Here is a 24,525-nt window from a genome sequence, read left to right on the forward strand (position 1 = left end):
TGAACGGCCTGAGAATACTTTTTTGCTTGCTCGCTCGCTCGCTCGCTCGGTTTTTTGGGGTGGCGTTTCAGTTACAGAAACAGGGTATATTGAGCTGCCACTGAAATGCCGGTGGTGTGCTCTGGCGTGTAACTGCACGGGAGCCCCATATCCTGTAGCTCCTGCTTCGGCAGAGCTCCCGCTGGGTTCCCGGGTCTTTCTCAAGGTTTACACAAAATTACGTCTGTAGTGACTCAGGTTGCACATCTGCTAAATAATATGTATAGCTAACGTGATTATGAATTTCAGTTTGGATCCTAAGCAAAATTTGCTCTGAATATGCATGTCAGTCATAGTTAATGTTTGCTAAATGTGAGTGCATATTCTCAGTCAGATCAGACCATAAATTGTGAAGGAATATCAAGGGTCTGTCTCGATTCAGAACCTAACCGTACGGTTTTAATATACCAGCTTCAGCACTGGCCCTGAAAGCAGGGGTTAAGATTTGTCCCGAGGAAAAAGGTTCTTGTCCGTAAGACCCTTGAAGACCCTGATCACTTCTACTGGAGTCTTTATGAAGAGGCGAGCTCTCCGTTCTGTGTGGTGCTTGTGCCGGAGTTACCTTTGCAAGAAGAACTTACCGCATCTTTCTCCCTGGGGGAAGATTGTCTGGGTCCATAAAAAGTGGCAAACCTCCACCTGAGGGCATGTTTTTAGTTCAGCCTGCAGCACCAAAGTTATTTCAGAAGGAAAGGTGTCTTTTGAGTCCGCTTATCCCCCCCGGCTATTTCCGTGGTTCTGAAATGACTTGAGGATGACCTTCAGAGAAAGAAGTCAGCTTTGCTCAGAGGATTTCAGACCTCTTTTATTTGCTCTTCTTAAGGCTTCCCTAAAACAAACAAGCAGAGCATTTGGAAGGAAACCTATGACTGAATATTCAGCACTTCCTTTGCCTTGGGTAGAAGCTGATAGACGTTCCCACTTGTTTTGGAAAGGTTTCTAGCCAAGCACGAAAGATCAGATTTGACACTGCTAAAGTAAAACATGAGGTAAGGCAAAGGAGTAGTCCTTTTTTATACATCACTCCTTACGTGGGCAAAGGGGGTTAAAAGCTAGGCAAATTGTCTCAGTTTTTTTTCCATGACACTTTTATTTTGGTGGGTTAATCGGTGTATCAGTTTCTGTGAAAGCTCAAGACTTCTGCTGTTTAAAAAATATTAGCAACATCACCAGATATTTTCAGGCAGTACGTATCTGAGACTCTACTGCACTCGCTAGGAGATTAACAGCACTTGGCCTTGCGCCTCTGGTCTTGTGCCTAATAATACATTGTGGGAGCACTGCATTAACTGTCAATAAATGTCTGTCATCTCTTTGGGCTTAATTATGGAATGGTTTTAAAACAGCACACAAAGGAAAGTTTCGGCTCAGCTTTTAAATGTGATACAGCCTTGTGTATGAATAACTCTCGTGGTGTCCCCATTAATAAAGCCCTGGTTTTTTTACGTGGCTTTGGTTTTGAAGCCCTAAAATGCATGAGTTCATTTTTTTTTCCCTTTAGCAGCTCCGTGTTGATAAAACAGATGAGAGAAGAGTTGCATTTCTTTGCTGAACAGGATGCTAAGGCAGGATTGTGATGGTCTTCGGATGCTTCTGGTCTTTATCTTTTCTTTGTTGTTGTTGTGTCTGATTCTGGGAGAAATCCTTTTAAATGCCTGACTACAATTTCAGGACAGCCTAAGAAATTGCTCCCAGGTAATCGGATTGTGCCTTGCACCGAAGCCAGTACTGTCTGCAATCAGACAGGATCAGTAATCAAGCCAGCGTTGGATGGATTTATATACACTGTGGAAACCCTCATACTTCTGTAGCACAAGACCTGTCTAATTGGAGAAGCTAGAGCCAGAAAAGCTGGTGGGAACTGACAATGCTGTAGCTAACCTGTGCTAACATCGTGCATGGGTACTGTTGGTACAGGGTAAGAGTACCCAGGTGGTGAATTATTCCAGAGTGTTGTCTTCTGAATGCTCAGCATAGCTTTTAGCTTGTGAACTTGCATGTAGACAGCTATTTGATTGCTTGTTTTGAGCAATCGAAGGAAAGACCGAACTGGATGTGATCACTGTGTCCTCAGGTTGTTTGCAAGGCAGAAAGAGAGACAGCGTTTTAAGACTGAACAGATGATAAAAATACATGTTCAATTTGAATGGTATTAAGGGAAGAAACAGAAAACTGGAGGTAGTGAAAGCTCTTAAATATTTTCTAAAGGTCTAAGTGATTGAGGAGCCTTTCTCCTATTTTAAAAATGACATAGGCAGTCAAGGACCAGCGTGTTAAATTTGTAATGCAGATGGGTCTCAGTAGGGGGATCAAAAACTTTGTCAGATGTATATAAGTGATAAGGGTTGAGATTGTTTCTTTTAAAATTTTTTGTAGCTCTGCTAGAAAAATGAAGAAGCCATATCAGCTCTGGCCAGGTACCTCTTTAAATATTCAGTGTGCTTTGCATTGCATCTAGTAGCTTATTTGCTTAATTAAGACATCAGTTTTGAGTTATGTGACTTGCTTGTTTCCCTACTCTGATTAATGTCTTCATCAGATTGATTATGACACCTTTTATAATCAATGGACCTTAATGCTTTGTTTAAGTCAGTCAGGCATTTTTAGGTACCTATTAATTAAACCTGACAACTTCAAGTTACTTTGTACTGCTTTCCTGGTGTATTCTTATTCTGCATCACAGCTGAACCTACGTCCCATTTCAGGAGGTAGTTTAGCCATACGGAAAGTCGGACTGTTGCTTCTGTTCCTCTTGCGTAGCGTCTTGCCTGTGGAAGATCTTTTCCTTGCTTCTCGCTTTTTTCTTTTTCGATGGGACTAAGATACCAAGGCAAATTAAGATTCTGTGCAGTGTGGTTAAATGGTTAGCAAAATAAAAAAAATAACATTTCTGAAGACTCTGGTGCTGGTCGTATTGGCTGATGCAAGATGAGTGGCTTTCCCCTGACTTCCCAGCAGAATGGGCGGACGCTCCCCATGTTACTCAAGATGAGAGAGGGGCCAGAGTCCCTCTGCTTTCTTAATGTTGTCCTTCTGCCCTTACCAACTCAAAAATCATCTGTGATGTCTTACTAAAAGCTGATGTGCTTTAGGATGAGTGCTTTACTTTTTAAAACTTTCAGTGCTTCCTCTAGCCTTAGGTGCATGTATTCCACTGAAAAGCAATTTCTAGAGCATTATTCTTCTTATTAAATATTTAAAATCTCTTTATGTTTTTTTACCCTGGAAAATGACGAGAAGTATATGGTCTCCCAGCTTCTTAACAGGAACTGACACCTCTGATAATCATTCAGGTTATACCAACAAATTTGCCATTTCACAACCATTTGGTGATAAAATCTAAAACTTTAAAGCAAATCAGAGGTTTGTGGTATTTTTTCCAAACGGCAGAAAACTAAACAAAGAGTTTAAATGACTGTAATTGAATCAAGTCACTTTAATGTGTTCCTACTCCTGAGTAGAAAAGGTCCCAAATGATCTCTTTCTCGTCGTCTTTCAGGACTCTAAATAAGGATAATTAAAACTGTTAACTGTGATGCCAGCTATTGGTAAAAATAAACATAAAGCCACCATGTTTACAGGATATCTACACAAATAATGGTTCTCCATGCTTCTGTGCTACTTGGTTAACAAGTGTCTTTCGTTTTCTGAGCTCTCTTGGTAGCATTCATGAAGGTTGTTGAAAACAAGAGATCCAACTAAAGCATGTTAAATTAGAGTTCTGCACAACTGGCAGGAGGTAAATCAATATTAGACAAATGGGAAAGAACATGAGCATTTAAAAGGAAAAATGTTGTACTCAAGATTCTAGGAATATTAAAGCAACGGAAACAAAACAAAAATAAAGCATTAAAAATGTATCCTTTCAGTGTTGTTTCAAAAGATGAATAATTACATATGCTGGTGATTATGGAGATTATTCTCCTCTTCTTTTTCAGAGCTTTGTGTTTCTTGAAGAAACAAATAGTGTTTAGACTGAGATGGCACCCACAAGAAGCACTTTGTAAATATTAATGGTGTGGAGTTTTTTGACAACTGAGTTAGAACCATTTGTCTCAGCCTTCTATAAATGGCTCCATTAGAAGAATAAATAGGCTGACATCAGCTGGGCAGGGAATAATGGTTGAGATCCAGCGTTGTCTGTGTGCACGGCTGTCTTGTGCCAGGATGCCCGCTGCTCACCCTGAGAGAGTGAATGGGAGCTCCACAGGAACAGCTGTGGGCGTGCTGTGATACCCTTCTCCACCTGAACTCCGTCACTCCCCAGGTGGAAAGGGGTACTGACACATAATAGAATCATAGAATCATTTAGGTTGGAAAAGACCCTTAAGATCATCGAGTCCAACCGTTAACCTAACACTGCCAAGCCCACCACTACGTTGGCTTTGCTTGGTACACCTGGGATTTGAGCATGGTCCCCTGGGAACTTTGGAGAGGAATGATAAATGTGTTTGTTTTCTGAGATGAGCCATTCTGAATGTGGGTATCTCTTGCCATCCTGTGATTTTTTTTTTTTTTTTTTTAATATTTCTAGTCAGACATATTATTGGAATGAGCTGAAAATGAGGTTTCTCAGATGTACTGTAAAGCAGGCATTGTGTGTTGGCTGTGAAGCAAATTCCTCACAAGTGTCATCATTTTATGCATATTTACCCCACTGTCTGAATTACAAGACATCTGTAATTTTAAAATGTTTAAGGAGAGACTGGACAGATGAAGGAAAGAGGAGAAGTAGACCAGTCAGATTTAGGATAAACCATCCTCCAGGAATTTGGCACAGCTGTGAGAATAATTTTTTGTGCCAAACCTTGTATCCCTGAAAAAGATACCTAACTTCTTCAAGTCTAGCTCATTTCTGAGACTGGGATTTTATCTATCCAGGGTGTCAAACGGAACTGGATCCTGAATGGGAAGCTCATTTCCAACCACTTTTTGATTTCTCCAGTTAGAACTGGACCTAAGCTATTGCTTTTAAATCTTTGTCACATCAAACCAGCTTTGAATCAAGGAAAATACTGCTTGGTTAGTCGTTCCACTGAAAACAGGTATGTCTTAGGGCAAACCTGCTTACTATGGTGACTTTGAAGGTGTGAAAATCTGCATCATCTCACAGTCTCTCCCTTTTGCCTCCTCCTCCCCCTCGGTCCCTCCCTTGCCTTGGGGCTCAGCAGCACATGGATCATGAGCCCTCGTTTCTGTGCCTTATACCACTGCTGGTTCAGGTGGGTTTGGGATTACTGGGCTGTTACTTGCCTGAGCTGGAATGATTTCATTCACAGCTAAACTCAACATTTGGTTACAGCTGAAGCGACGCTGAATTGGGTGAGCAACAAGATAAGAACGCTATATTCAGCATCAACAACAATGGGAATGTGCTGGTTTAACCACACAAGTGATGTACATTAATGAAGGAAATGATATGTGATTCCCATTAATGAGTTGAAGTCATGTTGCTTGCACGGGTGGTGTGAAGCAATGTCAGCCAGGAGCCCGGCCCACTGTCTGAAGTTGATTATCACACTGATGGATGGATTTTTCAGTGTGTAGAGAAATGTTCTGGGTTTTTTTAGTATTTTTAAGAAGAGGAACATCCTGCTTTGGAAATGAGACGGAAACAATTGCTAGAGAAAGTGCATTGTCAATACTGTAAATCGTTGAACAGTCAAAATAATAGGATAAAGGATAGACTGAGCTTGAGGGAAGACGAGGGGTTTTTGAACTTCTCAGAGTGAAGTACAAGAATCCTAGGTACTCTGTGTTGAACGGATTGTGATGGACAGCAGGAGAAAACAGTTGCTTTCCTTCAGATTATCAGTGCAGTTTTTTCAACTGGTAAAGCCAGGAAGCCAGAGCCTCCATGGAGACTCTGCAATCACAATATAAATTCATTCAGCAAAACTCTGAGTGAAACCCAAGTCTCTTTAGTTCAGAGCTTTTCAAATATTATTCCAAGGCTAAAGTCTGTGTGGGTTAGGATTCTACTTTATTCTGACCTGCCAGGATGAAATTTTTGCTTGGCTCTCAAAAATAAATTCTCTTTCCTCACAAACTGCCTTTGATAATGTTATTGAGTTAAGGAGGAAATACTTTAAAAGCAGGTATTTCCAGGACATGGAGCACATCGTCAGAAATTTTAGTTTCTGACATCAGAAATGATTGCTTTTGGAGATCACTGTAACGTGCTTCTAGTTAATGAAGATTATGATAGACCATCAAGATTGACACCATCTTTCCTTATTTCATGCTTCCTTTCATCTTCTATTTTTTTCTTGTAGTGAATTTGCAGTTATATTTTAATGGCAGAGACTTGCTATGTGTCTCCATGGGCAGGCTAGTACCACTTTGTTACCATTACTGGACCTTTTGCCATCTTTTCAGGCTGCAAGACGTTCTTGTTCAGCTGAGCTGTTAAATTTGTTTACAATAACGCACATTGACCTAGTTCTGAGCTTACTCCCGTGCTCAGAATAATGACCGGTCTTACCTGCCAGACCTAAGCAATCAGTGAAGCCGCAAGAGGCTTGTTTATTGTTTCTATTGATGTGTATGGGTATGCTTACTTTGAATGATATAATTTAGATGATGTCTTTCAATATCCAGAAGCACACAGTAAAATCTTGACCCTGTTATGTTTAATCATGGAGACAGTTCCTGTGGCAGTACTCACGTTAATATATTCAGTCTTAGTTCCCAGCTAAGTTTTATGTATCTTTTCCAGCTTGTCATTCAGTTGAACTTGTGTTTGTTGATTAAGGGGAAGTCATGGTACCACATCAGCGCCTTAGGGATGTCTCCACAATGCCTACAATAAGGCAGGAACAACTCCAGTCATAACAGTTCTAGTTCAGATACAGTTGATACAACAAAGCTGGTGAAGGGTCTGGAGCACAAGTCTTACAAGGAGCGGCTGAGGGAGCTGGGGTTGTTTAGCCTGGAGAAAAGGAGGCTGAGGGGAGACCTCATCGCTCTCTACAACTACCTGAAAGGAGGCTGTAGCGAGGTGGGTGTTGGTCTCTTCTCCCAAGTAACTGGCAATAGGACGAGAGGAAATGGCCTCAAGTTGCGCCAGGGGAGGTTTAGATTGGATGTGAGGAGAAATTTCTTTACTGAAGGAGTGGTTAAACATTGGAAGAGACTGCCCAGGGAAGTGGTTGAGTCACCATCCCTGGAGGTATTTAAAAGACATGCACATGTGGCACTTAGGGACATGGTTTAGTGGCGGACTTGGCAGTGCTAGGTTAATGGTTGGACCTGATGATCTTAAAGGTCTTTTCCAACCTAAATGATTCTGTGATTCTATGATTTGCTGTATGTTCTGTACCTAGAATAATTTTTTTTCTGTGTTCTTGTCTCTCATGTTTTTCAAGGTCATTTATTCAGGTTTGCCTTTGAGCTGTAGTTTTTAATGTTACTAGATGTCTGTAAAGTCATCAAAGGTGTTTCAGGAAGGACTTTTCTGAGTATGACTCTAAAACCTGTGAAAACCTTTGAAAATATATATGATAAGGGAAGCTGATCAGGGTTACATATGAAAGAGATAAATAAGAGAAATTTAAAAAGTCTTTTCATGACAAGTTGAAATAGTCTTGAAGCAGGTATAAGGCTCCATTTTATACCTACTGATTTAGAAACAGAAGGTTGGGTCCTTTGGGGCTTGGAAATGCACAGTATGCACAACCTTTTCTTTATCCGCTGAGAGTAGAAGCAGCATATCCTCCACGCTTTTGAGAGTCCCAGCATTTGATAATTGTAGATTGCGAATCTCCCCTTTTGTGTGTATATTCTTCAATGTAAATGTCACTAAAATATTTCTCGGTTTAGTATTAAATTTAGTATTAAACCCTTATGCTGAGTTCAACCTCTCCTGGTGGTTTTATGAAGCTTCATGCTGTGAAGGCTTCCTCTGGCTGCAGAAGGACTTGAATTTGTTCTGCAGACTGCTGTTAGGGGCTCTGCAATGGGAGCAATTCCTGGCTAGATGGCAGGGAAATGTTCTTCTTGGCTATGATGAGGTAAATCAAAGGAGCCTGTCCAGATCTACCTTGGTATAAATGAGAGCACATCTCAGTCCTAGATATTTGTTCTTGTATTTCTTTGTACTTGTGCTGTGGTCTGGAGTTAAACCCCTCAGAGTTATGGATTAATAATATATTGCCCTTGGGCTAAGCAAGAGTAAAACTTCTGATTTTATTTCTTTTCTAACTTTAAAATAAAAATTTGTGAAAAGAGCTTACATTCAGTGCCTAATCCTGCCAGACTTCACCCTTTATGAGTAATTCTTATTCACACAAACAATTCTACTGAATACATCGGTGTCCTGAAGCTGATGGACTCATGCAAGTAAGGGCTTTCAAGAGTGGGTCCTTACAGAACATTTAAAAACCTTTCATTTATCAAATCTCATACATTCTAATTACTAGTTCACAGTTCGTATACTTTGTCATGTTAATAAGCGTGGTGAATAATTTTTAATAGCCATTGTGTTTCTCTGTAAGCTCTGATAGTGTCTGTGGTAGACTGTGACAAATAACACCTGTTCAAATGCTGTACGTATGTATGTGCATGCTTCTCAGAAATAGCTTTTTTGTTTCATATCAAACATGGCCCCTTATGCAACAACCTACTACAATTCAACCTACTACAATTCTAAATGCTGGATTTTTTTTCCTTTTTTTTTTTTTTAAGATTGTCTAGAATTAATTTATTCCCCAAATGAAGGGATCCATCTTTAGCTTAAGTGAGAGAAGACCAGTGTATGATCCAAGACTCACACTTCAATATGTTTTAATGAACTGGATTAATTGAGCTGCTTATAAAAGAAGTGTTATAAGGGGGTACATTGCTATATGCATGTATTAGTGTGAAAAACCAAAGTCAGATGAGGATTTGTCATGTGTAATGGCAGCAGCCTGATTCTTTTCTGAAGCCTCTGGAGTCAGCATTTCCCTGGGCTTTTCTTGTCTCCTCGGTTGAGAAGATTTTTCAAGCATGATCTAAAGATCAGAGAGAGTTGGTGACATGATTTTCTCCCCCCACCGCTTTTTGCTTCCTTGGCATCCTTTGTTCTGATTATTCATGCTTGAATATCCTTGCAAAAAGGACAGTGTCTATTTGTTCTTCTTTTACCCCTGGAAGTATGGGTAAATTAACCAATTATAGCTATAAGCTAAGGGTACTGTTTATTGTAGAAGGCCAGCAAGCACAAGGAGTGAGATAACAGTCAGCTCAATGGTGGCGTGTGCCGTTGGTGAGCTGTGCAGATTAATACTTGTTTAAACTCTGATTGCATCTCCCTGGAAGAAAGAAGGAAGCCAATTACCACCGTCGTGGCCTTCAAGGTGTTAGCAGTAGCTTAGACAGGATAGATTTCATCTTTCTTTCCAGTACTCTTCGCCACCATCACTTCAGAGATCTCTGCAGGGTCCTGGCATCGTACGCTGCAGTCCTGGCCTTGAACTTTGTCACAAGAGCTATATGAGGCCCATAATGACCTACTTAACAGGATTTTGATAGTGCTTTCCTTCTCAATAACCTAGTTATTGCCTGTGTACCTTCCTTAGCTCAACCAACCTCAACTGCAGGCAGAACTGTTGAGGAGACAGAGTACAGATCTCAGAGGAATTCACAGAAATAATTTGCAATCCTGTCAGAGAGCAATATTTTCTTAATTATCTTTTTCCGTGAATCTTGAGAATCCACTGGAGTACGTCAGTTTATACCACTCTTGGCATTCTCAAAAGTGGACCATTATTAAAAAGAAAAAAAGAAGTAATTGTACCACAGAAAGATCCTACTCTACAATTTTTAAGTTATTCTATGCATTGCTGGAGATTTCAGTGCAAAATAATGAAGCAAGAGACACAGCTGCAGTTATATTAGATAGCATAGAAAGGTATAAAAGAAATCAGACCCTTTATTTTCAGAATGCAAATGAAAATGCAGTGTTTAGGTTTAGGAGCAAACTGCTCCTAAGAGCAGGATATGTCATGGTTGTGTATTATGAGGTTCCTTGAACCTTCCTGTGAATTGTGTTGTATTAGCTGCTGATTTTTCCATCCTATTTCCGTTTATGAAAGCTAGTAGAAGTGATCTGACTTTGAGCCATTCATTGCTGGAATTTCAGCTGGCCATTAAATGTATTCAAATAGTCATAATATAAGCGTAATGATCCACTTTCACTTAAAAGAAGTTAGTGTAAAATTGCACAAACTGGTATTTTGACTTAAAATGGTACCAGGTCAAAGTAGAACAACAGTATTCAGGCTGTTTATCCATACATCTGGCATTATTTTCTGTCCTCTGTTGTCATGAGCATGAGTTTCGTCTCCATTCATTTTGTGCACTCACTTACCCATTCACAGGGATAACAGGTGTCTCAAAGAGCCACCTAAAGCGGCTTCACAGTTATCAGCTGCATATTCATAGGGCTGTCTCTGAAAAAAGGTGTAGGTCCTTACAGGCTAGGCCTGGCAATGCCTGACTTCAGGTTTCTGAATGAACTCCTAAGCTCCATGTTTGGTTTCTGTGCTGCCCGCGCCATGCATGTGCGCTACAGGTGAGCCCCTGAACGGATCTGTTCCGTAACACCTCCCTGTCCTGCTCCCTGGTTACCCAACTTGAGTTGTGTAGCGTGACCCAAAGCTTTTCTGCAGCCTGCACAGCTGAGTTTCTGTTCTCTGGAAACCAGAGTACTAGAAAGTGTGGGAACAGGCAGGAAAACAGGCATCTCGATATCTTTAGCGTAGATTCAGGATACGGCCAGGTTTTGTGCCTGTTTGCAGAAGGCAGAAAGTGCTCCAGGCTAGACACTATCATTATCTTTTGGGTTTTTTTCTCCGCAGGAGTGTTTCTGAACCCCTGCCACATAGCCAAGGCTGAGTCAAAGCTGTGAGCAGGTACTTCCCTGAGTCCCATTAAAATAGCCTTCAGGGGTAGTTGCCTTCAGTCCTTTGAAAGGACAGAGCTGAGCCTGCTGTTTTCTTTGGAAGGGCAGTGAGGTGGGACAACAGTGCCCTTGAGCTGGAGCCATGAGACTGGGAACTAAGTTGTCCTCTGGAGCGAAAACCTCTGATTCTGAACATCTGGGGCAGTGCTCTGGCTTCTTGGCTGGGCGTTCCCTTCAACTCTTATGCTGAAGCTGTGCCACCCGTGCCAGAAACTCGGGTCTGGATTGAGAAGGCAAAGGTGAGAGGGAGCATGGTACTGTGCCCTGTATTGGTGGTGGTATGTAGCTTGCTTCTCATCCAGTGAGAGTGAGGATGAAAGATAATGAATGAATGTGATAATGAAGTGGGTATCCCTCTGCCATTTCTGTTATTTTATCCAAGCCAACTGGTAAGTGTTGGAGTGCCAGGAAACAACATGTGGTTTCCAGGGATCTGAGGATGGATTTAAAAACATTTTTATGTTGCTTACTCACCCATGTTACATTTCTGCTACACCAGTGGGTTCTCAAGAGCACAGCAATAAGTACGATATTAGTACAGTTATGGTTAGGTTTTTGTAATTATGTAAAAGCAGTTTCATTTATCCATTTTTATTTCCCACCTGCATTTTTTACTGTGTGTTCTGAGATGCCTTAAAGTGTCTCTGAAACAAACAACATGGTAGCAGTAGAGGTTGTTAAATCCATAGCCCTAAAGGAAACTAAACATTTTTAACAGAAAATGAGACAAAGCTCATTAATTAAATGTGTGTTTGTGTGTCAGGTTGGGTGCTTTCTTCCTTGCAGTTGCACTTACTGACTCTGATATGGTTCTGGCTGCTGCCAGTGCCTGCCTTTCCCTGGAGGGACAGCCTCTCTGCTTCTTGAGGGGAGAGAGGGAAGAAGTATGAAACCTGGCCTCTGACTTCCATCCTTTTTTTTTATTTTCTTGAGTGGAGTGGCAGGCATGGGTGTGAGAGAGAGAGGCAAGCCCCTTGGAGCTTTGTGGAGGCAAGATGTGCAAGAAGTGATGCCAAAGTCCCTTTGGAGGGGAGGACAAGGCAGGCAGCCAGGGAGGTGGTGTTAGGAGTGCCTTCTGTGACCTGGCATGCAGGACTTGGCAGGAGAGAAGGCTTAGGTGAGGTTGCAAGGGGAAGTTCTTGGCTGGAGCTTCCATTTCAAAGCTTTTTGAGGGCTATAGGTTTATTGCACCTGGGAAGGGCTGGGAAGCTAGTGGTTGGGTGCATGCATGGCTAGAGAAGATAGGGACCAAGCTATAAGAGCTTTGAGTATTATTGCACTAGGCAGTCCTGACTCTTTATGGGCATTGGTGTTGTAGAACACTTTGAAGATTCTGTCTTTACACAGAAGGTACTGCTCAGCCTTAATGACACAGTGAAGCTGTTGTTTTGTTATAACATGTGTTACAGGGTTAGATTTAGGCCAGGCCTAGCAGAGCTTTAGCTCTTCTCCCACTGCCTCTCTCACCTGCTCCCTTGATGCAGCGCAACAGAATCAGAACAACACTGTGGCTTCCCCTCCACATCCTCAACCCCACGTGCTACTCACAACGAATCAGAGACAGAAAGACAGTGTCACACGTGGCTGTCACTTCTCCCCATCAACCACTTCGTGTCTGTGAGTCAGCCTGCCATGGACCCTCAGAGGAGCCTGTGTCCCTGTTGCATCACCTGGTGCAACATGTGTGGAAAAGATGATCTGCTCCTTTCAAGGGTGCCTAAAGCGCTGAAAACATATTCCAGCACCTTGGGGTGGGGTGAAAAGACATTAGCCTGCAACTAGATACCAGTTGTAAAGTACTCACAATTTTGGGAAGACTGAGCTAGTGGACTGAAGGACGCAGAGCTGATTTCCTCCAGAGAGGATGCGAGTGAAGGAGGGGTAGACAGCAGCATATGGCAGTTCGGCTCTGAAAAGGCGCTGTGCAAAATGGCACTTCCTTATTTAGCACATCAGCTTCCTCCATGGGTGCCCTAACTTGGTTTTGTAGAAGACCTAATTCTTTCCTTGATAATTGAACGGATTTGGTCTGGAAATAGAGAATCTCATGGTTCCTCTGACTGAAGTTTTTTCTGAAGTGGAAAGACACTATCGACTTCAAGGCAAATAACATATGTTGGAGGAGAATTTTAGGAGGCAGCATACCAAGATTTTAGGCCAAACCCTGAGAAAACATTTGGAAAGCATTTCAGAAGTAACTAAATGCAGAAGAAAGAATCACGAAAAAAAAAGTCCATTTACTTTCACGTGCTCCTGAGCTGGACAAAATCAAAGGAAAATCTTCCCTTAACCGTGGACACATCTTGGAAACATCTGCAGGCTGATGCTTCAAATAACCTCCTTCCTCCTGGTCTGAAAGATCTGCAGGCTGGGAGGGGAAGCACAGGTAGGAGGAGACTGGGGTTAGTAGAAAGAGAAGTTGTGTTTGGTCTGGCAAGTTGCACATTTTATTGTCATTTGAAGCTACCTTAAGCTTAATCTCATGCTCTGTGAATCACCTTGAAGAAATCATGAAGCACTGCCATGAGTTGATGTGCAAATGGTAGTAAGTCGCTGACATAACTAGAGTGATGTGGTTGGAGTAGAGCCAGAAGGCCAGATGTGACAAAAATTGCTCAGTGTAACTGACAGATTTTGTTTTCCTATATATGTGGCCCTTTTATGGCCACACATTATTTCTCGTTTCAAATCAACATAAGCAATGCTCATTTTCAGAGCAAAAATTAGAGCAGGAAGCATACAGAATATTTGCTTAAATTTTGACTTTCCAGCATGTTGGTAGTCTGGTATAAAATTTGCTGGCCTCACCCTCCTGAAGAAAAAAATAAAATAAAGAGATGTTAAAATAGTCTGTATCCATCTACCTTTAGAGAAAGCAGTCAGATGGTGTCATTTCCCTCAAAGTAGTTGTAGTGTTGTAAAAGTGATGAGGAGAAAGAAAACTTAGCAATGTTTGCTTATTCATTGACTAGGAGAGGGAAGGAAATGTGTATTTTTCTACAAAAAGAATGCACTTTTGGTTTTATGGTTTGTATACTATGCCCCAGTTATACTTCTAGGCATTGAATGGCAGATGAAATAAGACTAGTCAAAACTAATTAGAGATGTGTGCTCAAAATTTGTCATTATCTCTTGTCAAAGTTATAGACTGTCCTTATGTCATCTTGCACTGGTATTGAATTTCAGCAGACCAAATTTTGAAAGTTTTTAGAACTGCCAAGGGTAGTCAATGGAGATAAATCTGTGGAGGGAAAAGGAGTTGAGGGAAGATGAAAAGTGCTGACAGTTAGTTAACTTAGCAAACTGTAAGCCTAAGGGTTACACGTGCCATCTAGCAGTAAGAAAGAAGCCTAATAAAAAGAAAGGAAGTCTGATACCAGTCTTTGTCCTAGAAGGTAAATGATTATATGAGAAAGAGGGGCATATAGAAGGTTAAATGTAACTGTTGCAGATACTTATTGGAAGTTTCAAGCAATAAAATTTGCAGAATTAAACAAAAAGAAATGGGAGGATTTAAAGTAACATTTATTAGAGCATAAAATAACTCATAGGAAAAGGTTTTAAGAACAATAGGAATGTAAGTCAGTAAAACAGAATGACTGAAATAAATTGTGAATGCACCAATTATACAGGTTTGCTTGTTCTGTTTGTGGGAGCTTTTGCACATTCTGAATTTTATAATAGTCTCTGATCAGATTTACTTTTCAATGAATCAGGTGTGATTCTTTTCATGCAGAAACTGCAAATGTATAAAGGGATACCATAACAACAATTTACAATATTAAAACTGAGAATGTGTTACTTAATACGCAATATCCTCTAGATTAAATAGCCAAATCTTCATCGGGCTTCTGGTTTGTATGTTTACTGTCATTCAGAGATGAAAAATCTACATTTGAGCATATACAGCTGCACTTGAAAAGGCATTTGAATAGCTGCATAGCTAATTAGCTGATACAATTATGTGGGCATATTTTGTATATACAAATAAGGAGGCGATGAAAATATAACCTTAAATGTCATTTATTTTTGTCACTGTTTTGATAATTAAAAAAGCTATTCAGCATTGCTTATTGAAAGTCTCAGGAAAATTTCATTTGTTGCCCACATATTCCCTGTGTGGTAATAGTAACTTGCCAGCCCTGTTGCGTTAGAGCATGCAGCGGTAAGCAAGGATGGAGAGCTGACGACAGTGCACAGAGCAGTACGTGAAAAGGCAGGGTGAACCTGAACTTCTGAACCTTGGTTCAGAAAGTTTTCTTTACGAAAGAAAAGTTTGCCAGATGAAAAGGCGATTTAAGCATTTTTTCAAAAATCAATTTCAAGGCCTGTGGGATTGAGATCACAATAGCTTTGAAAGTGGGACTTGGGTAAATAAATGACAAATTACTGTTTCCAAAACCCAGCTTCAGTAATCCATATTCAGTCAACTTTTGACTTTGTGGCTTAGATTTGATGGCTAGAAATAATTGGGATGAAGTTCCGCGGTGGATAACGATTGCAGGTCAATTTTTTAGAACATATGACCACATGATAGGTGATTTACGTATGCTATATTGCATAAATGTAATTATGTATGTCTCTCTGGAAGAGAAAATGGACCCGGTAATGAGGAGCTGGAACTGATGCATGGTGAGTTGATACTGTAAGACATTTATTGGGTGTGAAAGGGTCCATAAAAAGAGGAAAAGTATGTTGCTCTAGTGGAGAATAACTTGGAGAGAGAGTAAAGAAAGGAGAAGAGATTTGCCAGATTATGAGAAGTAAGAAAAGATACCAGAAGTGACTCCTTTGCCTTTTCAGTATTAGGAAAGTAGCAGAAAGGAGGCTAATAGGTGAAGGTGTTTTATTCATGCTTTAGTAAAAGTGGAGCTCAAGATTTGGTTGAGGGGAGCGAGCGTTAAACACTTGACAGGGCTGTAAGAGCAGATGTCTGTAAGGGAGGTGCTCAGCAACGACTATGACACAACCAGGAGAATTTGGAATGAAAGTGTCTGTAACATCTATAAAATTCCTCCCCGCTGTCTGTCTGGGACGGCTTGGCTGGGGGTAGTGGAGCTTTCGCTGCTCCTGTCTTTCTCGGGTGGAAATAAGGGCGTTTAGGAGTGTGAGATGAGGTGGAAATGAGGATATACGTTGTCTGTTCTCTCACCTTGTCCCCATCTTGTCCTTACAATTTTGGAGTCGGTGTTCAGGAAGGCTCCTTTGTAGTGGTTTCTAATTCTTTGCTTTCTTTTCTTCCTCTCATTCGGTGGAACCACACAGGATCCAGTAGGTCTGCTGGAGCTGAGGAAGCGCTGGTTCTCTGTGTGCAAAATAACCATCAGTCTGAAAATCTTAACAGGCTTACACGCAAAAAGAGCGAGGATGTTCTACGCTGTTCTGTATCCAGAATTAAAATGAGCCTTCTTAATTTAGGTGGAAGTAGGCTGGCCATATTGCAAGACTGCATCTACAGTTTGAGCATCTTTATTAGCTGTGTGTTTATAACATTTTATGACTGTGACAAACACACAATACACAGGCATTCTGAAATAGCTACAAATTAATGCTCATATAATGCCTGTATATACATTATGAAAAGTAGCTTGCTTTACTGTCATGGACTGGTGAATTCAATGACCCTGATTTTCCTTTCACTGTAACAAATTCCCAGTTGTCTTAAGTCGGTGGGAATGCAGAGTATACATAAAACAGAGGCAAGAGGCCAAAAGCATGAGATCCTAGCATATGTATTACAGAAAGGGATATCGAGGTGATTAGCTTTACTTATTTTTTATAGCTGGGCTTTGGTTTTGTATAAATATGATGAATAGTAGGATTTTTAGGGTTTGGAGGAAACTGGCGTTTTTGTGTTGTGATTCCTGGAGAATGCAGTTTTGTTTAAAATCCTTCTGTCTCACTTTACCAGTCCAGGATCAGGAAGGCTACTTACTATTTTTAGGCAACAACGTTTATCCAGCAGCAGAAGAGGTAACACTGACTGACATTGTTTGACCCTTCCACTGGCTTCTCTTTCGCCATTTGGCTCTCCCATGTTTGTATGTGCCTTAGAAGGGACACGTGAATACTCTGAAAGGAAAACCACAGCCCTTTTGTTACGTGAGGACCGTCAGGTTTTCCATAATGCCGTTGCGTGACCAAGGAATCTCCCCTCCAAAAATAAGGAATAACGTGCTCTGTTTTTCAACTTAGATGCACATTCATAGTTATAAATATGCACATACATATTTCCAGCTGGTTCCCATCACAAGTACCTTTGTATGAGCAGACACCTGATCAAGCTATGGATGTCAGAATTTTGCATGCACAGGCTGGGTATATGCAAAACCAGTAACTGCAGTGATCACATTTAACTTTGGAATTAAGGAGTTATGTCCGTAATACAAATTGTTGAACATGTTCAGCTTGGATAAAACAGGAAGCATTTAGTAATAAATATAGCTGCCTAATGTGAATCTTATGGAAAGGTTCTTCCAGAATAGCGCTTAACTTTAATTACAGAACATTTCAGGTTTGCATGCACCACAACACGGTAGAAATCCATTGATTTTTTTAACAGCACTTCTGCTGTTTCAGTGAGTATGTTATCTCCACGGAGAGATCAGCTGATACGCCGTGCTGACTTTTGATGTAAGAGTGCCATACTTTAAAAAGTTATGAATATGGAGGATCTTTTGTTGCTGCCAAGAAATTAAAAATAAATCCCCAAAGGCTCTGTGTGCAGAGATTTTCAAAGGACCTAAAGGACCCTGCTTACCTAGGAAAGTTTTCATTGCCCAAAGATGGGCATCCAGTGCTCTTTTAGATGTACTAGCACATCTTGCTTGGCATCCAGCTGTTGCCGTTGCATCACATCTGCCATCCTCAGATATCCCCGGTTGTCTCAGATTGCAGTAGGTGCCTCTGTGCAGGCACCAGATTCGAGCTCCTTGTTTCCACTGGAAGCCAGTGAGAGCTGATGGCTGATTTGACCCTTGGTGCTTCCTGGCCCTGCACTCCTGAGGGCTTGTGCTTGGAGACCCACAAGCTTTTCATGTCTCAGATCTCATGTCTGTCATTTCCCTGCCTGTTCAGGGGAATATATGTATGTATGTATGTGTATATATAGCGCTACATATATGTATATACATATATATGTATGGGATATATATAGGGGGAAAATACAAAATTTTATAGGGGAGTGTTTACATATATTTTTATATATTTAAGCATGGGCTTAGTACCAGTTACGCATTTACTTGGTAATGGTTTTCTTAGGTGATATTGCAGACTAGGGTCCTGATTCTGAGAGAGGCAGAGAGCTTCTTACAAGCTGCTTGGCACTTGCTAACTTACACGAAAAGTGCAGGGATTCAGCATATGCTTGGATTACGCTCTAAAATAATGAAGTATCTGCTTTATACCGTATTTGTCTCTATTCAAAGCCTTTTATCCTTAACCCCTCCTCTTCCTTTGCAGTGTTTCAGAAAATTACATATTTCTTTTTGACTTATTAGTTGTTGTAAGCATAATACCACCAAGTGATCTTAGTTCATTATCATATTTTATCTGAAAACAGTACAATTTACATTTCTTCGTTGACCACAAGAGGTTTAGCTAAGTGCTTTCTCTCTCCCACTCTCTTTCTATAAACCCATCTGTGTTTGCTCATGTCTCATATTTATTTCACACTTTGTTTCCCTTCTAGATCATGATGCTATCCTTTACAGCCAGAAAAATACCCCTATAATGACTACAGAGACACAGAAATTTATATTACAAACTGGACTCACTGTATAGCATTGGTAGGATCTTTCCTGCCGGCCAGTTCTGTCCCACAAGCCTTCCCAGGGGTCCCTTCTACTGCAACCCCTCAAAAGCCTGAGGATTGACCTCTCCAGGAGCCAGTTTCCATAGCCCCTTCAATTCCTGTTCACTCAGTTGAAGCTAGGGCTTGTGGAGTATGATGATATGCTTCAGCACAGCGTTTCTGAGACCAAATGGGGCTGCAAGTTCCTTCCAGGCTATAAAAGTATTCAGCAGCCAAATACTTATTTCATGTAGTTGTATGGGTTTGAGTTTGGAGAGCAAATTTGTTTGTTGGGAATGAACTGGAGAGCAGCTGCTTGACCAGAGCTTAAGCTAAATGGCTCTGTGTCAGAATGAGCTACTGAGACTGCTGAATGCATTAAATAAAATGAGATCATTTAAAGTGTAAAATAAATAATACAGAAAGAATTATGCAGTACAAATCAGATTACATGCTTTCCTTTCAAGCATCCTCATTAAGTAGCTGTTAGCTACTTATTTACTGATCTTTATTCAGATTTTAGATGCTGATATCCATGTTTACTTTTACTTGATGAGAAAGCAAATGGGATATGAATTCATATTTTATGAGATGTTATTTATTGAAAATTTTCAGGAGGAGAGGGAATGAAAGTTATTTTTGTGCATGTTTCTTCAGTTGCTCTTTTGTGTTAACAGTAGAGGTTGGTTGTTAGCAAGAAAACAATAAAATAATGACGTTTTGTTTGGAAGTAATGCCCTAGGATAAGTTAAATTGAGGTAGCTAAATCTGGGGTGTTCTGTTGTATTGCATGATACAAATATCACAGAGCTGTTGAGCACATAAGCCCTGTGCCTTAGAAACGACTTCTACTCAGTGCTGTCACTATGGAGGAAGAGGAAAGGGTCTGCATAGAGACCAGGCTCTAGATTCTTTAGTAGACGAGACATACCAAATATTTACCAAAGTACAGACTTGAAACTGAGCTGGAGCCTAGCTTTTTCTTAGTACCTATGAAACTCCGCAATCTTTCTCATTTAGCCAAACATCAAGCTTTTCTTCCCTGACAATGCTGGTAATGCAGTGCTCCAGCAACCATGACGTGATGAGTTAGACCAGCTTATTCAACTGCAGAGCACCTTCTAGGGAGCCTCCTTTGGCAGTCAGGAATTGTAGTCTGAAAGAAAGAGAGGTGCAAAATCATTCCTACACTTGTCAGTCTCCAGCTTCTTTGAGAGCCTGTTGGAGCTTCTGACAAAACAAGATAATTAGAGCAGCTTTCCATTGGTGAAAGTGAAATGGTTATAAATATCCCCTTAGCTGCATAATGAACTTGGCTAGCTACTATGATAAAGTAAGAAGTAAAGGTGGAATAAAGAAGAAGCAAGCATCCTGGAGTTGCAGAGTGGGAAAAGGGAACTTAGAGAAGCAACTTTCTCAACTTTACTGGCCCAGATCACTGTATTGGTCACCTTCCTCTTTTCCACTGGTAGTGGAGTTGCCACAGGCCTGTTACCCATTGTAGATCTAGTTGTGAGCAAAGTCATCAGGGCAGGCACTCGGAGTGACAGTTCAGCACAGATATCCAACGTAATCTGGATGCAGGCTAAATTGGTTTGTGTGGTTGTACTGCTTCTGCTCATGTAAAGCCTGTTTGCATGTCTACGCAGCACCACATAATAAGCCTACCTCTAAAGAGCAATGCGGTATGAACATTGCAGTGGGAAGTTAGGAACAAGTGAAAAAGCCGCTCCACTGAACGAGCCCTGGATGCTGTAGTGAAGTCTTACACACCTCCTGAACAAAGCCCTTGGGTTAATTACCTCCTAATTTTCCATTTTAACTCATGAGCACCACAGACAGTGCAGCTCATGGAGCCTTCCTCACGGAAGGGGAAGGCTGGGTGGCAATGAACTGAAGTAACTTGAAATTTCTCGTCATCTTTCTGATGGTAATAAGATTTAAAGCATGACAACACAGGGGAAGAAACCAGCAGGCTCGGAGTGTGCCAGAGATACTGGGATCTGGCAGAGTGATTTATTGTTTGTAGCACTTGCAGAATAATGTATGCTTTATGAGTAACAACATGTCCTTTTGCAGCATGAAAATAACTGCTCAGGAACAAAACCCTGTCAGTAGTAGTGATGCTGTAAAATGAATTCCATAGCTGTATTCTACCCCGACGTTTCTGTGTATCTGCTGGCATTGCAAGTAGAACGATGGTGAGCAATCTGGCAGAAGCTGAAGGAGCTCTAAGCAGAGGAGAACTTTCTAATGGAGAGCATGAACTGTTCATTTGCTAGCCCAACTGCAAAAACAATTAGTAAATAAATAACCGCCCTGAACATCACCCAACAGTCTGGATTGTTTTCTTAGTGTTGACACTGTTTTCTTACCCACTTTCATTGCCCCAAGAGCTCACCTCATTCAGTGGTTTATATAAACCTATTGGGTCAAAAACTTCTGGACAGGAGAGACTGTTGAACTGTGCTTCTGACATTTCTGTCGCTGGAGCAGTTCTCTGGAGACATTATATCAGAGTGTGTGTTCGTGACCTCTGCTCTACCAATATTCTCCAGCAAGATGTCACTGAAATGTTTTCATCTATTGCACACATGATTAATTAGCCTGTCAGCCTACCTGTTGTATCTGTTCCAGTGTTTTTGAAAGGGGAGGTGATTTTTGAAGGATTCAGCATGATTGTTGAAGATATTGCACATAATTGGGTCAGTCACATTTTACTTGATTTTAAAGCCATCATCTTCACAGTGGAATCCATTCATTACCATAGGTAAGTCCATCGAAAGTACAAATTTATAGAGAACAAGGTCTTAAAAACGCTAACACCCTTGCTCTGTGAGCTCTGCGAGCTGACTGAAATAATTGCCTTAGAGAAAGTACAAAGTTTTCTAATCCTTTCGATCCATTATTAAAGATTACAACTGAATTCTGATAACATTATCAGATGATCCTTTAAGTGACCAAGCGTGTTTAGTGAATTTAAGGGTTTCTCTACTGAATACAGCAATGGCAATTCAGCATAGGGGGAACTGGGTTGCAGGTGAGAGAAATTACAGAGATGCCTTAGACTATTTTAGGTCATTTTCATCCCCTTCAATAGCAGGGCAAGAATGGGGGAATGCATCTGTAACCGCAAATTGTGAAAGGCCTCTGCTGTCACCTGTTTGAGGGAAAAAAACCAAACCATCTCCTGCCTTTCCAGGAGCCAAAAGCATCAATGCTCCCACCCAGAAGCTCTGGCTTTGTCCTGTCAGCTTTTGTTGGGAAGGCTGATGTTGCCACCACAGGCATCTGTCTAGGAGGAATTCAGAATAGAAGATGTCATGAAATTGAATGACATTTCGAAACAGAATTTTGTGTTAAAATTAATATAAATACGTGAGGGGTACTTTGCTAGTTATATTATGAATTTTCATATTTAATTCAGCAAAATTTTTAATTTATTAATTTATTTCAAGCTGCTGCAGTATTTCCAGTTCACCACACCTGAAAGATGCAAAAGGTAGATGTTCCTCGGTAAAGATTGCGCAGAATAGAAGTGAAGGGCTCTGGGAGCTTCCTGCTCCAGGCAGGGAAGCTTGTTCGTTGTGGCAATGCAGCTTGTGTACAGGGCGAGCTCTGGAGTGCCTCCTCATTTAAAGACATGTATGTCTGGAAGACAGGATTCCTGAATTCAGAAATCTAGTTGCTACACTTTGTACTAAATCGAGCACTGGGTGGGAAGCTGCTACGTATAGAATTGCAAAAATCAGCACAATAGATCAGAAATAAAAGATAACTGGTATCAGTGTTAAAGAGGGAGCAAGGCTTATGCTAAAAACTGCTTTCCCTCCCTGCAGTGATCTGCAGATCCGATGGAACACCTGAATGATAATTCTGTGATTTGTAAAGACACCATAACTCGTTTGGTTTTTCATGCTTCCAGAATTTTGGCAACAGAAATGAGACAATCTGTTTAATTTCCTGGGTGAGAGGAATAAACAATGCTGTTTTAACATACTACACAGTCTGTCACTTTTGCATTTGATAGTGCCATTCACATTGTACCTTAGGCCAGCTGTGGGCACATAATCATGATTGGAGCAGATATTTTAAAAACTGGATTTTAATGATTGGTTATTCTGGAATACAGCAATCTAAGGACAGGGAAACAAATATTTCAGATTGGCAACTAACACCATCATGAGTAGCAAAGTTTAGTACCATATCTGAGTCTCTTAGACTGGTTGATTAAACAGGATACTAAAAGAATTCATCGTTAAGGATCCTAAAATAAACTTGCATATGATTCATGGAAGGGTAGAAACTTCACCGTCTAGTGACTGCCAGTATTCGGGGTCAAAGCTGCCCTGTTAGCGGGGTTCGATCACTGACCAAGCAAGTGCAGACAGAACATGTTTTAATTTTAGGCTCTTGAGACTGTATACTTAATCCATGGTTGCAGTTAACAAGAACTGTGTCAAACAAATCTCCACGTGCAATGCAATCTCCTGAGACTCTGGTTAAGGTACAGCTCCTAGTCTAAAGTCTGTTCACTTTAGCCCATCACCCACTTTGTGCATATCTGGTATCTCTGTGCAGATATTCAGGAAATACGAACTGATGATGAAAGCACATTTTAGAAACATGCGTTTCTCTTATAACTGAATGAGGGTTAATACACCTAAACAAATAAAGCATGGTTTGAACGTGATGCTCTGTTTTTATTGTAAGTAGTAATAATTCTGTGGGGAAAAACTTTTCTGCCTAATCCTTGTAGGATCTGCCTAAACCTTGCAGGCTCTGCTAGTTTTTTATTGCTCAGGATACAGATAGTTCCATTTAGTGAAATACACTGTGAAAGCACTCTGTATTTTAGGACATTTGTGAAATCTTGAAGCTTGCTAGCCTGAACAGAATTCTGTAATTCTGGGGAGAATGCAAAAGCAAGCGGTGCTTCCTCTGTCTGTCCTTTATCTAACACAGCTGCCTTCGTCTGCCATGCAGTTGAAGTGTGCAAATAGCTTCATAGAAACAATAGTTAAATTCTATTTAGGGCACAAAGATAAATGGGCACTGAAAGCTTGTGGAAGTGCAGAAAAAGGTTGTTTTGTGCTATGAAGATACAGGTAAGGATCCCATACCTTCAGGTAGTTAGTTGGACCAAATCTCTGATCATCAGAGTCTGTGACTCTGATGTCACAGTGTTAATACTTCACTATACAGCTCTGGCTAGTGCAGTAACACTAGATAACTCATAATCTGTCTAATGGAGACAAATAGCTATGGATGCGGGTCAGAATAATTAGTGTTGAGTCAAGTTAATTTGATTTGTTCATTTAACAAATTGAATTGTTTCAGCTAATTACATAGCGTGGCATAAATGCAGTAAGGGATGTTCAGAGAAGAAACCTATTCCTTTTTTCCTCCACTAAATTAATTAAACTATTAAGGAAAATGTACACTCAGAGTATGCAAACAATGTCCAGCTTCACATGCTGAATTTTGCCACCTCCGTTATGGCGTGACTCTTCCTGGGCTTCTTGTTGGACTGACTGATGCAGCGTCCTCCTCGTAGCCCCAAACTACTCTCTGGAGAAGCCTATCTTAGCTATTCTGCTCCACTACTACACGAGGAGCCTGCCTTTCTCTGTTAGATGGGGACATCTCAGCTAGGTGTGTAAGATTGCGTCCCTGCCTCCTGTAATTCTGATGAAGAAATGGACAAAATGAAGGCCTGTTCAAAATTCTGGTACCTTTTCAACTTCTT

General features: G+C 40.8%; 1 protein-coding gene across 1 annotated transcript in view; it reads left to right on the forward strand.

The window, feature by feature from the left end:
- The first annotated feature begins 2,413 nt into the window (after positions 1-2,413).
- The window catches only part of KCNG2 (potassium voltage-gated channel, subfamily G, member 2), a 54,840-nt gene continuing 32,728 nt past the window's right edge, over positions 2,414-24,525 (forward strand). The window contains exon 1 of the mRNA XM_009324477.1: positions 2,414-2,456. The gene's annotated coding sequence lies outside the window, so the exon portion shown is untranslated. The remainder of the gene's footprint in view (positions 2,457-24,525) is intronic.

Source organism: Pygoscelis adeliae, unplaced genomic scaffold (assembly GCF_000699105.1).
Source record: "Pygoscelis adeliae isolate BGI_AS28 unplaced genomic scaffold, ASM69910v1 Scaffold95, whole genome shotgun sequence".
Taxonomy (NCBI): Eukaryota; Metazoa; Chordata; class Aves; order Sphenisciformes; family Spheniscidae; genus Pygoscelis; species Pygoscelis adeliae.